Source organism: Mastigoproctus giganteus, chromosome 5 (genome assembly GCF_048544385.1).
Source record: "Mastigoproctus giganteus isolate SK-2022 chromosome 5, ASM4854438v1, whole genome shotgun sequence".
Taxonomy (NCBI): Eukaryota; Metazoa; Arthropoda; class Arachnida; order Uropygi; family Thelyphonidae; genus Mastigoproctus; species Mastigoproctus giganteus.
This window is the reverse complement of record NC_143579.1, coordinates 172,624,068-172,637,907: the sequence shown is the minus strand read 5'-3', so window position 1 is coordinate 172,637,907 and position 13,840 is coordinate 172,624,068. Positions and strand designations below refer to the sequence as shown.

Sequence of the window (13,840 nt, the reverse complement as noted above, 5' to 3'; positions counted from 1 at the left end):
CTCATGTGTGAATTTAGATGCAAAATATTCATTTAGTTTGTTAGCTACCTGAGCAGGATCATCAACAGTTGAACCATCAATACCAATTTGACCAATCTGATTCATCCCCTTCCTTCTAGAGTTTACATAAGTAAAGAATTCTTTGCTGTTTTCCTTTGCATCCTTTGCCAAAGATTTCTCATAATCTGCCTTCGCCTGCCTAATCTCCTTTGTGACTTGGTTACAGACCAGCTTATATCTATCATAGGCTTCTGTGTCGCCTGTTATTTTATATGTATCCCATGCATTTTTCTTCTCTGTCACATGTCTAATTAGTTCATCTGACATCCATTTAGGCCTAAACCTTGAACAATATTTCTTAGTTGGCATGAAAAGCCTAGTAGCTTCCAAGATTAATTCTTTGAATGCTTCCCATTTTGAATTTGCTGTTGGTAACATCATCAGTTGGTCCCACCGAACAGAATTTAAATACTGTCTCAGACCACCATATTCACCTTTGTGAAAGCAAAAACCCTTCCCTTTACCCTTGATGGTAGTTACTTCTTTTGAGTAAATCCCACTTCAGCACACTGTGATTACTGCTACTTAGTGGTTCCTTTATCCGCAGATTCTTAATGCATGAAGAGTTACCCTGATAGAGAGGGAAAGAGAGAGAGTCAGAAATAGAAGGGCATCACCAAGAAAGAGAAGAATGATGATATCCAGCTCAGGCCCCTGGATGTGCCAAGACCATACTCACCAGATGTGAGCCCCTGGGTTAAAAGAAACATCAGGAAATAAAAAAAGGTAATTAGTGATTGAGATAAAAGATATATTGTGGCAGTTACATGCAGTACAAAAAGGATTATAGCTGTAAAATGAATTAAGGATAATCAGTTTATGAACAGAAAATTAAAGTACACCGGTGCTGCACAGCTTTTGTGTGACTTTGCAGCTGATGCTATAGACCAGTGGTTCCCAACCCGTGAGCCTTGGCACATTGGTGAAATTGGTTTCTTATTACAATCAATGGCATTGCATAAAACGTACAGAGATTTTATATTCTATTCTTGTTGAAATTCACAATCCATAACTGCAACATCTGCCCATGAATAAAATTTGTCAAGATCATCTTTAACTTTCAGAAAAAATACATGAAAAAAACACAAAAATCGCTAATGCTTTGAAATCTTTATAGCAATTGAATAATATAATGGGCACTGCCTGAGGTTCTACCCCCCCACTAACGACCCTAAATAATCCAGGCTATGAAAAGACAACTACTGACCAATTACAGAATCATACTGCATTTCCAATACAGCTGTTTCAAACATTGCGTGGTGTCCCATTCAATTAGGGTTTGTTTGTTTGTTATTTGGATTTTAGGAGCATTAGCAACTAAGGCCATATTGCTCCGGGATATGCGGTGGTCATTCCCTGATCTTTCCGCATCCTCCGTATTTGGTGACGTACTCGAACCCCGGTCTAATCAAGAAGCATGTGCTACGCACTGCTGCTCCTTCTCACCTGGCTACGGAGCCGCCCATTCAATTAGGAGCTAGGCAGACCAGAAAACCCAAAATATTTACATCACCATAAAAAAAAAAATTATAAGTATATATATATTTATATTATTTTGTAAATGTTTAGACAGCACCGACACAAGGTCAATTCCGCACGTCAGCTTTGAAGTGGCCAGACGTCCGGGTTATGCGGACAATCCCGGATTTCAGTTGTTTGAAAATTTCACTCTGCGAAAAATTATTTAATTTCTGTTGTTTTTTTTTTTTATTGTTAAAAGAAGTATGTATTATTATTTCACTGAAATGCATATATAATATAGGTATTTCTGTGAAATAAAACATATATATGTGGGGGGAAAAAACGTAAAATCGATCTCCAGCATTGGCATACTAAGGATCTGGTCACTTTAGCTTTAACTTGCAAAGATGAAACCTATACAGAAGCATCCCCACATGTCCTAATCTCTGTGGGTTTAGAGGGCTTCCCATGTAAAATATTCTAAAATACGAAAATTTCAAAAAAAAGAATTCCCAATAATCGGCTTCTAGTTAACGATAAGAACAAAATAGGAACACCATACTTTATAAGTTTGACAAGAACACACCATCAAGGCAACTTACTCTCTTTCCCAGTACAGTATATGCAATCGGCAAACCAACAGACTACTCATGTTTCGTATTACTAGTTGATTGCTAGAACGGTTACCATCTGTTCGGGCTTACAATAAAAAAATGTTTAAAAAAATGCCATTTAGAGCTACCCAAGAATTACCTCGTCTACACATATGCATTATGTCTAAATTTCGTGCATCCAGCCGGTTTGCCTGTTTTCGTGGGCGAATTGTGTGAACGTATATGCAAAATACCTATTCAATTTGTCGGCAACCTCAGCAATATCACCAAAGCTTATTTCATTCTTATATAGCGGACCAGCGAGATTTAATCCCTTCCTTATTATTATTATTATTATTATTATTATTATTATTATTATTATTATTATTATTATTAACCATATGGTGCAGGGAAGCCTGAGGCTTTTGCTGCACCAGCCAAAAAAAAAAAAAAAAAAAAATTCTGAGTTACCCCTGAGAGAGAGAGAGAGTCAGAAATAGACCATCAATAAAGAGAAGAATGATGATGTTCAGCTCAGGACCCTGGGTGTGCCAAGCCCATACTCACTAGATGTGAACCCCTGGGGGTGATAGTTTACATAAGTAAAAAAAGTCTTTGCTGCTTTTCCCTGCACTCTTTTCCATAGACCTCTCGTAAGCTGCTTTGTCTAACCTCCTTTGTGACTTTATTGCAGTATACTTTGTATCCACTGTAAGCTTCAGTATCACTTGATTCTGAAGCTTACAGTACCACTTGCTAATTTATCTGCATCCCATGCATTTTTCTTCCCTGCCATCAATCTCATCAGTTTATCTGATATCCACTTGGGTCTAAGCCTTGAGAGTATCTCTTAGTTAATTAATATAAAAAGCCATTTAACTTCGATTAATTTACTGAATGCTTCCCATTAGAATTTTGCTGTTGGTAACTTCATCAGTTGGTCCCACTGACTACATAGAATTTAAATATTGCCTGAGACCACCGTAGTCACCTTTATGAAAGAAAAGCCCTTGCTCTTAAAAGTAGTTACATGGGTAAATTCTATATTAATACACTGTGGTCACTGCCACTTAGAGGGTCTTTTATGTGCAGATTGCCCTACCGATCCTGCCAACACAGTTGGTAGGATCGCCGTCCTCTCCACCTCGGATGGAAATTACCTTAGTTCGAATCCCTTCGAGGGATTTTTATGGGTCTTTTTCACAACGTGGCTGAGTTATTTGGTCTCAGGAGAGGGTAGAAACTATTTAAACTATTTATTAGAGTTACCAAGAATGTTAATTCAACTACCCATGTGTATTGTGTCTGTAAATTGCATGTGTTCTCTGGTCGATTTTTACTGGTTAAAAAAACCCCAGTTTCTGGGGGGAGGAACATTGCTATCTACGCCTGAGACCGACTAACTCAGCCACGGAGTTAAAAAAGCCCATTCATGTTCCTCGCGTCAACAACGGGATTCGAACCCAGGCCTTTTCACCCGGTGTGGGGAGGACGGTGACAATACCACTATACTACCTGCGCAGACTAGGAGAGTGTAGAATGGTTTTTTTTCTCCCGGATACTAAGGTTTTTGTCCAGAAAACGGAAAATCGACCTCAGAACACATGCAATTTACAGACGATATATGAGGAGTTGCATGGCCTTAGTCGCCAATGCTTCTAAAACCCAATAATCAACCAATGCTTCTAAAACCAACTAATCAATCAATCGATCTGCAGATTCTTAATGCATGAAGGATTGCAGCTATTAATCAGATCAAGGGTTTTGCTTTCTCTAACATGCTGGTGTAGAAAACAGTCATCAGATAAGTCTACAAAAGGCTTACTACTGTAGGAGTGAACAATGTTCAGGGTCTAGTCAATATCTGGAAAGTTAGTCCCCCATTATAAGACACTGTACAGTTGTTCGTCAGAGTCATTAGAAATATAACGTATGTAAATTCAATGTTTTGTGGACTGATGGAGCCACATTTAAACTAAATGGAACCATTAATCGCCATAACTGAGTTTATTACTTTCTTAGCAATTACCATTTTTCTTTAACAAGAAAACACTCTGGGCTGGCATTTGAACAAGAGGTGTTTTCGGACCTTTTCACTTTGAGGGAACCGTGACATGAAAAAAGGTGCCTATGACTTCTGAAATTATTCCATTAATGCAGTCTAAAATTAATTTGCAACGTATTATTATTATTTTTTTTTGTTAGGCAGGATGGATACTATGCAAAACATATCCGCAAATTCTTAGACGAAAAGTAGTCAGATCGATTGGTTCCGCTGAATGGCTTCTTCGCTCCTCGGATTTAAGGAGCTCCTCGGCTCGCCGCGTGACTGCCCTTATGTGGGAAAAAGGTGGGCCTACTCGTTACTAGGTAGGTATCCAATGATTTCTGTCCACTCATTGTATAATAATAATAGTGGAGTTCCCCAGGGTTCAGTGTGGAGCCTATTGTTGTTTTTTCTATATTTATTAATGATATTGATGAAAGCATATCAGGCGTAATGTCTAAATTTACAGATGATACGAATTTTGGCAGGGTAGCGAATAACGTCCTACATCAGATACCATGTATGGTATCTGATGTAGGACGGCATCTCAACGTCAGTTCAACTCCGCCTTTGTGCACTGTGGTGATTATAGACCACTGTAAAAGGCAAGAAATGTGATGTGTGTAATTTTATGTTAGTGCAGTGTGTGTGTGTGTGTGTGTGTGTGTGTGTGTGTGTGTGTGTGTGTGTGTGTGTGTGTGTGTGTGTGTGTGTGTGTGTGTGTGTGTGTGTGTGTGTGTGTGTGTGTGTGTGTGTGTGTGGTGTAGTTGTTCCTGGAAAGCCTGCCCAGTGTCCGTCTACACCACGGGGAGAGGGGGAGGTAGGCCACAACTACGCATATACCGCGGCCTCCCTCGGAACCCTCTGATTTCCCAGCTCTTACTGCCCTAATATCAGAGGGAAAAAATATATACAGGGAGTCTCAAAAATACACGGCATAACTTCAGGTATGAGTTCCTCATATGTAGACAATAAAAATATTTTATATCAACATAGTTCCGGAAATGCTTAGTTCCCGAGTTATTAACCGGAATATCTTATCTCTCGCAGGTGATTTCCTTCATTACAAGGCACTGACAAAATCTGGTGGTTTTCCATTCCGACCATGTACTCAAATCAGGAACAAACGGATATGCACTTTATGTACGGTTTGGCTGACGGCAATACTCTGGAGGCTCGTCGTTTGTACCACGAAAGGTTCCCAGAACGAAGATGTCCAGACAGCAAAACACTTGAAGGTATCCATCACCGCCTTTGTGAACATGGAACCTTTACACCTCGTGCTGCCGACAGAGGACGACCAAGATCTACAACTCTTGAAGTAGAAGAGGAGATTTTGGATGTTGTGCATGCCACACCTGGAATCAGCACACGCAGAATAGCAATGCAACTAGCTGTTCAACGTTCGGCTATTTGGAGAGTGTTGCGAGAACATCAACTGTATCCTTACCATCTGCAACGGGTACAGACCTTGTCACCAGCAGATTACCCTGCGCGAGTAATGTTCTGCCAGTTGTTTTTGCAGCAGTGTGGTACAACTCCTCACTTTCCTGCCTTAGTATTCACAGATGAAGCATAGGTCATAGGAGACGGAATCCAAAACTTTCACAATCAGCATGTATAGGCTGAAGAAAACCCACATGCAATTCTTCCATCACATCACCAACAGCGGTTCAGCCTCAACATCTGGGCAGGTGTTTTTGGTGATAAGTTATTTGGGCCCCATGTACTTCCAAACAAAATCACAGGGCAGGCGTACAGAAACTTTCTGGAAAACAACATACCTGATTTCTTGGACGAGACGCCACTGATCATTTGTCAACAAGCACACTTCATGCAAGATGGCGCTCCCGCCCATTTCAGCACCTAACCCGCAATTACCTGAATCGAAGGTTTCCTGGTCGGTGGATAGGTAGAGGTAGACCAATTGCCTGGCCTCCACGCTCACTGATTTAAACCCACTAGATTTCTTCTTGTGGGGCCATTTAAAGTAATCGGTGTATTCGACTCCGGTAGCTGATCTGGAAACTCTCCGCAATCGAATTGTGGCAGGTTGTGAGACAATACGAAACGTGCCAGGAATTTGGCATCGTCTTCGCTAGTCCATGAGACGTCGATATGAGGCCTGTATTCAGGCAGAAGGTAGACATTTTGAACAATTACTATAAGGTGATGTGAATAGTTAAGTGTCATAGACAGACCTTCAAAACTCGGAAACAAGCATTTCCGGAACTATGTTGATATAAAATATTTTTATTGTCTACATATAAGGAACTCATTCCTGGAGTTCTGCCGCGTATTTTTGAGACACCCTGTTTTATACTGTGTATATGTAAACAAAATAAAATAATAAATAAAAGAAAAAAGAAATAATATGTAAATAAATAATTTGGAAAATTAAATGCACTAGGCATAATCCTTATGGGTTTTGATAATTAACTATATAATATCGGTGTAAATACACCATAGTTAACCCATATATTTGAGCTACGATTGTAGCGTAGAAGGCATCGTTTTAAATGTATCTCATAATGTGGTTGCCTTCACAACAAGATAGCTACTATTGAATTACTTCAAATAAATAACGCTTCTCTAGTAGAGAAGGCTACTGTTATTTATTTTCAGCGGTACCACCACCCAGACGATCGTTTCGAAGCTTTTTGGCTTCGTCATCAGTGAGCGGGTAGGTACCCAGGTAATACAACAAGCCATCTCAGTTGCGATGGGTACCTACCCGCTCACTGATGACGAAGCCAAAAAGCTTCGAAACGATCGTCTGGGTGGTGGTACCGCTGAAAATAAATAACAGTAGCCTTCTCTACTAGAGAAGCGTTATTTATTTGAAGTAATTCAATAGTAGCTATCTTGTTGTGAAGGCAACCACATTATGAGATACATTTAAAACGATGCCTTCTACGCTACAATCGTAGCTCAAATATATGGGTTAACTATGGTGTATTTACACCGATATTATATAGTTAATTATCAAAACCCATAAGGATTATGCCTAGTGCATTTAATTTTCCAAATACATTACCACCACACCCCTCTGGCATCTCTCATAATGTGGATATAACTTCGCAACTGAGATGGCTTGTTGTATTACCTGGGTACCTACCCGCTCACTGATGACGAAGCCAAAAAGCTTCGAAACGATCGTCTGGGTGGTGGTACCGCTGAAAATAAATAACAGTAGCCTTCTCTACTAGAGAAGCGTTATTTATTTGAAGTAATTCAATAGTAGCTATCTTGTTGTGAAGGCAACCACATTATGAGATACATTTAAAACGATGCCTTCTACGCTACAATCGTAGCTCAAATATATGGGTTAACTATGGTGTATTTACACCGATATTATATAGTAAATAAATAATGTATTAGAAGACAAAATGCACAAGGCATTATTTCTTATGGGTTTAGGTAATTAACTATATAATATCGGTGTAGATACACCATAGTTTACCCATCAATTTGAACTACGTATGTAGTATAAAAGGCATCGTTTTAATTGTATCTCATGTTGTGGGTGGCTTCACAACGAGATAGCTTGTATTGCACTACTTCAAATAAATAACGCTTCTCTAGTACAGAAGACTACTGTTATTTATTTTCCCACAATATGAGATCCAATTAAAACGATGCCTTTTATACTACATACGTAGTTCAACTTTATGGTTAGACTAGGGGGTATCTACACCGATATTATACAGTAAATAAATAATAAAAATTAAATAATAAAATCCAGTCCCTCGGACAGCCCAAACCCAGAGTACACAAGCAAAAATAAATAAGTAAATAAATAAAAATAAAAATTGAAGCACAACGAAATAATAATGAAAAAAAAAAGAAAAGGAAAAAAGAGAGGGAAAAAAACAGGGCCTTTATAGACATATATACATATAATCCCGCACTGGCCAAAGGCAGCGCCAGCAGAAGTCTCCACTAGGAAGGCTAGGAGGTATACCGCAGTTGAGTGAGAAGGCATTTCCGGCGTTCAAAAGCATGAGGAGCAAATTCTTGCAGGGAATGGAAATTTTCTCTAGTGCTCAGGCAGTCCGGGTCATTTCAGGGGCCGGCGATACTAGTGGAGAGAAGAAGATTCTGTCGAAGATCTAGGTATTGATGGAAGTGGTATAAACTACAGTGTGCTGCCACTTTATTAGGTACACCCCTGCTGTGCACACAAATGGTTTGTCCCACAGCGTTCCAAGTCACATGACTACAGTTGTGATATAAATGCAGCAGAACAACCTTTCTAGTATCAGTTAAGCGTATAAAACGTAGCAAGAATGGGGAAAAGGAGTGATCTAACGGACTTCGAACGTGACATGGTAGTAGGTTCAAGATGTGCTGGACAAAGCGTCTCTGAAACAGCAGTTCTCCTGAACTTTTCACGCACCACAGTTTCAAGGGTGTATCGAGAATGGTGCAACGAACAGAAAACATCCTCTCAACGGCACTCCTATGGAAGAAACTCACTTGTTGATGAGAGATGTCAGAGGAGGATGGCTGGAATTGTGCAACCAAACAGACGGGACACAATGTCGCACATCACATCAGTATACAACCTTGGTGAGCAAAACAAAATATCACAACGGACCACTAGTCGCACTTTGTCACGAATGGGCTACAACAGCCGACGGCCACATTGTGTACCTTTGTTATCAATAAAAAACAAGAGGGCACGCCTCCTGTGGGCACAGCAACACCAGAACTGGACTATCGAGGATTGGAAAACAGTTGCATGGTCTGACGAGTCGAAGTTTCAGGTGCATCATGTTGATGGAATACTCAGAATTTGGCGAAAACGACCTGAATCCATGCACACGTCATGTCTGACGACTACTGTGCAAGGTGCTTGGGGCAGTGTTATGGTGTGAGGAATGTTTTCTTGGCACACGTTCGGTCCATTGATACCCAGAGATTCACGTCTGAATGCTACATCGTACCTAAAATCGTTGCTGACCAAGTGCATCCGTTCATGTTGACAGTTTATCCTCAGTCAGATGGTTACTTCCAGCAGGATAATGCGCAGCTGCACAAAGCCCGAATCACTATGGAATGGTTCCAGGAAGAAGACAGTAACTTTTCTTTGCTGCAGTGGCCCACTCAGTCTCTCGCTCTCAATGCTATTGAACATCTTTGGGACGAGCTGGAAAGGGCTGTTCACTGCAGGCCTACACCTCCGTCGAATCTCAAGGAACTGCGTGACACACTGATGTCTGCATGGTACTCCATTTCTGCACAACGTTTTCAGCATCTTGTTCAATCCATGCCTAGACGAATTCAGGCTGTTTTGGGATAATGGATCACAAATCAGTAACACGTCCAACATACCTGATATCCTTCCTGATGAGGTAGAACATGCATTGAAGAAAATGAAGAATCAGAAACACCCAGGGGAAGGTGAAGTTACTGTAAAGTTGTTAAAATTGGGAGGAAGAGACATGACACAAAAACTGGCAAGACTCTTCACAAAATGCAATAGAAAAGATGTGACGCCTAAGGAGTCGAATAATGCAATCATAGTTTTGCTGCATAAGAAACGAGATAAATCAGAAATCGGAAATTATAGACCAATTAGCTTGTTATCTCACATCTATAAGTTGTAATAATAATAATAATAATAATAATAATAATTTCACAAGGGTCATTACTAACAGATTATAAAGAATCTTGATGAGAATCAACCGAAAGAGCAAGCTGGCTTTAGGACAGGATTCTCAACTATGGATCAACTTCGCGTAATATCACAGCTAATGGAGAAAGCAAATGAATATAAAACACCATTATGCCTGGCATTTGTGGATTATGAAAAGGCATTTAACTCTATACAGCATAAGGCAATGTTTCGGGCACTGGAAAGACAAGGCATAGATACCCCACATATTATGATTTTGAAGAAAATATATGAGAATGCTACCTCCTTTATTAGATTAGTCAAAGACAGTAGGAAATTTAAAATCGAGAAAGGAGTTCGACAAAAAGATACAATATCTCCGAAGCTGTTTACTGCTGCCCTTGAGGAAGCTTTCAGAAGATTAGACTGGTCGCAGAAAGGAGTCAAAGAATGGAGAGTACCCAAAGCATTTATGATTTGCAGATGGCATTGTGGTCATAAGCCATGATCCCAAAGAATTAGAGGAAAATCTTAATCAGTTAAGCAGAATTAGTAAGGATTTCTGACTAAAGATGAATGTGGCTAAAACAAAAGTAATGATGAACAAGTATGCCACAGAAAGGGATATAATGATTGAAGGAGCAGTAATTGAAAAGGTGGAGTCATATACTTATATAGGACAGGTCATTTTCTGTAATAATGATAAATGGGTGGAAGTCAAGAGAAGAATAAATTTTGGATGGTAGCATTCAGGAAATATAGTCACATATTGAGGAGCAATGTCCCAAATTGTCTGAAAAGTAAAATAATGAACCAATGTATACTCCCCACCATGGCTTATGGAAGTGAAACTTGGACACTCACCAAAAAAATGGAACGAATTATATTGGGAATCAGACTATTAGATAAGAAGAGAAACACATGGATTAGGCGCAAACTCAAGTAAAGGACATTCTTATCAAAATTAAAGAACTAAAATGGTCTTGGGTAAGACACATAGCTCGAAGACATGATGACAGATGGACTAAGAAAATTACAGAATGGTACCCAAAAGGAGCTAGAAGAAAACCTGGAAGACAACAACGGAGATGGATTAAGAAAATTACAGAATGGTACCCAAGAGGAGCTAGAAGAAAACCGGAAGACAACAACGGAGATGGACAGATGAAATTCGTGAGGTTGTGGGTAGTAAATGGATGGCCATTGCACAAAACAGAAGGAACTGGAAAGTTGCTGGAGAGGTCGTCATTATGCAGTGGATTTAAAAAGGCTGATGGTGACCAGCGAGTAAGTAGAGGGTGTACAGACCAGGGTGAAACCATTTCTTAGTGGACTCTAAGGTGGCAAAAGTGACTTTAGGCATGAACTTTAAAGTAACAAGACCCTTATGGGTAGTGGACCATCTCTCTTGGCAATGCTGCATCAAAATTTTCCAACAGCGTATTTTCTCTGACTGGGGATCCATAGTGACATTGATTGACCCAGGAAGGTCACAGAGACAGCAGATCTAATGTAGAAGCACAGGTCTCGGTACATAACAAAGAGATCGAGGGACAGGCAGTCATTAAGGACCTGCAAGGCAGAAGTAGACATAGTCCTACAAAAAAAAAAATATTATTTTAGGGTTGCCCGAATACATTAACCCGTATTTGTGTCTATAAATTGCATGTGTTCTCTGGCCAATTTGCCTGTTTTGCTGGATGAAAAAAACCCCAGTTTCTGGGGAGAAAAACATTATTTACGCCTGAGACCGACTAACCCAGCCACGGAGTGAAAAAAGTCCATTAAACTTCCTCGCCTCATCGACGGGATTCGAACCTGGGCCTTTTCCACCCGGTGTGGGGAGGACGGCGATACCACTGTGCTACTCGCGCAGATAGACACAGTCCTACAGGTGCACATTGCTAAAAGCATTTTACTTTGAATGCTATGAAATTTGGTCTGCACTGAAACCTTCTTAACCTTCCAGAACCAGGCGGCTGCGCCATAGAAATAAATAGGAACACAGCTTTGAGAATTAAGATCCCAAGAGTGTTTAGAGACACGCAGAAGTGAGAAAGTAAGTCTTTTTACTTTCTGTGAGAGATCTTCAAAGTGTTTAGTAAACGTTAGTTTAATTTCAATAATCAGATCAAGAAAGGCTGCAGAAGAAACCATGGACAGTGATTTGTTTTGAAGTTTTACAACAGGTGGCCATGACATATTAAGCGAATCCTTAACCAGCATCATTTTAGTTTTCGTGCAGGATATGGATAATTTATTTATGGTGGACCATTGAAAGAGAGATCTGACGTGACTAAATTGGCAGTACTTTAAAGTACTGCCAATTACTTTAAAGTACTGCCAATTTATTGCCCTGGATTAGCAATTCCTTCTACTTCCAAATTGGAAGATTTAAGGAATAGTTTTAAGGAATCATTCGTCAAGAACGATGTTCCAGACGAGTGATCCAAGAACAGAGCCCTGGGGGAAGTCCCTAGTGACAAAGCAGGAGACGGAGTTAGACCCAGAAATAATAGAAACTATACGATTTTCAAAATAACTTCTTAGAAGGTTATAAATAGCAAGAGTGCAATCGGCAGCACGTAAGCGAGCAAAAAACTAAATCACCATAACAGATCAAAGGCCGCAGAGAAATCAACAAAGTTAACAAGAACATAGTTACAGTTTGCAGAGTTAACTGGAGAAAGGAATTCAACGACTGCTTCTTTAGTGCCTCGTCCAGTTCAGAAACAATATTGATCATCTGGTACAAGAGAGGTGTTAGTGAAAAAAGAAGTGAGACTTATAGCAATCGACCTTTCAAGTGTTTTGGCCAAATGCGATAACAGAGCAATCGGACGAAAGGACTTGCCACTCGGGGTGTTTAAAGGTTTAGGAATTAGTTAAAGAATAGCTGTCTTCCAGATAAGGGAACGTGCTTTCATTCAGGCATTTGTTGAATAGAGCCGGAACTGTTGGACATAGCTTGTGGAATTGCTTGATAAAGATGCCTTCATGAAGGTCGAGGCCTGGACAACCAAATTTGTTAATTTTTAGTACCGCTGTTCCACCTTCAGAAGTAGTAGTGTAGGAGTTATTGGGCTGTCTTATTTGTTGATGAGTAGTCAAGTCATCCACCAGGCGATCAGAAGGAAGGAGATTGTCCAAGATAGTGTTGATGGTGTCCTTCCAGGTGAGAGTTTCGGTGCTGTTTGCTGGTATCGAACGATAAACAGCAGGAGAATAGAATTTATTCCCGGTAAGGCGATAAACAAGGCCCCATGGTCCCGATTGCCAGTAGAAGTAACCAAGTTCTGTTAGATTTTATTTTACAGGTGGTGATTGTCTTGACGTATTGTCTTTTGAGAACCTGATATTCTGTTTTAAGACTTTCGACGTCAGGAGGTGGCCAGCTCTTGCAATGTCGTTGATAAGTACGCCTAGCCTGATGCACTTGCTGATGAATCAAAGTAAGTTCCCGGTTCCACCATGGAGTGGGATGGGAGGACTGAATTTTCTGTTTGGCTGCTTTATAACAGGCGCGGCTGAGAACATCATTAACATATGAAGCTAATTCAGAAGCTGTAAATTGAGGGATGAAGTTTATGGTTTCAAGTGGGAAGTCAGTGTTGATTGAGTCATCAGACCTGTTCCACATGATGCATCGCAAAGAAAATCTTCTAAGATCCTGTAGTGGAGGATTATATGTTTGTGCAGAACAAGTCACGGAGAAGGTAATCGCACGATGGTCACTTGAGCAAATGTTAGTATTTATTGTCTAGTCATGTTTGAAGAAACACTGTAAGATGTAGCAGTGATGTTCATATTTGATTCGCCATTTATAGAGCTGAAGGTATAAGGTGAGCCGGGTTTATTTAGAACAGTCAGCTCATATGAAAGGAGAAAGTCTTCTATGTGTGAACCCTAGTTATCAGTATGGTCGGAGTGCCATAGACTGGATTTGGCATTAACGTCTGACATTATAATAAGTTGGGCGGTACCTACCAAAGAAATAAAAAACTTGATCGAGGTAGCCAAGGTGGAGTGTAATATTGTAAGTTGGTGGGCAGTATTGTG

General features: G+C 40.1%; 1 protein-coding gene across 1 annotated transcript in view; it reads right to left on the bottom strand.

Annotated features, from left to right (window-relative positions):
* The window catches only part of eIF2Balpha (eukaryotic translation initiation factor 2B subunit alpha), a 168,881-nt gene extending 166,649 nt beyond the window's left edge, over positions 1-2,232 (bottom strand). Inside the window, exon 1 of the mRNA XM_090373526.1 lies at positions 2,124-2,232. The gene's annotated coding sequence lies outside the window, so the exon portion shown is untranslated. The remainder of the gene's footprint in view (positions 1-2,123) is intronic.
* Positions 2,233-13,840: the final 11,608 nt, after the last annotated feature.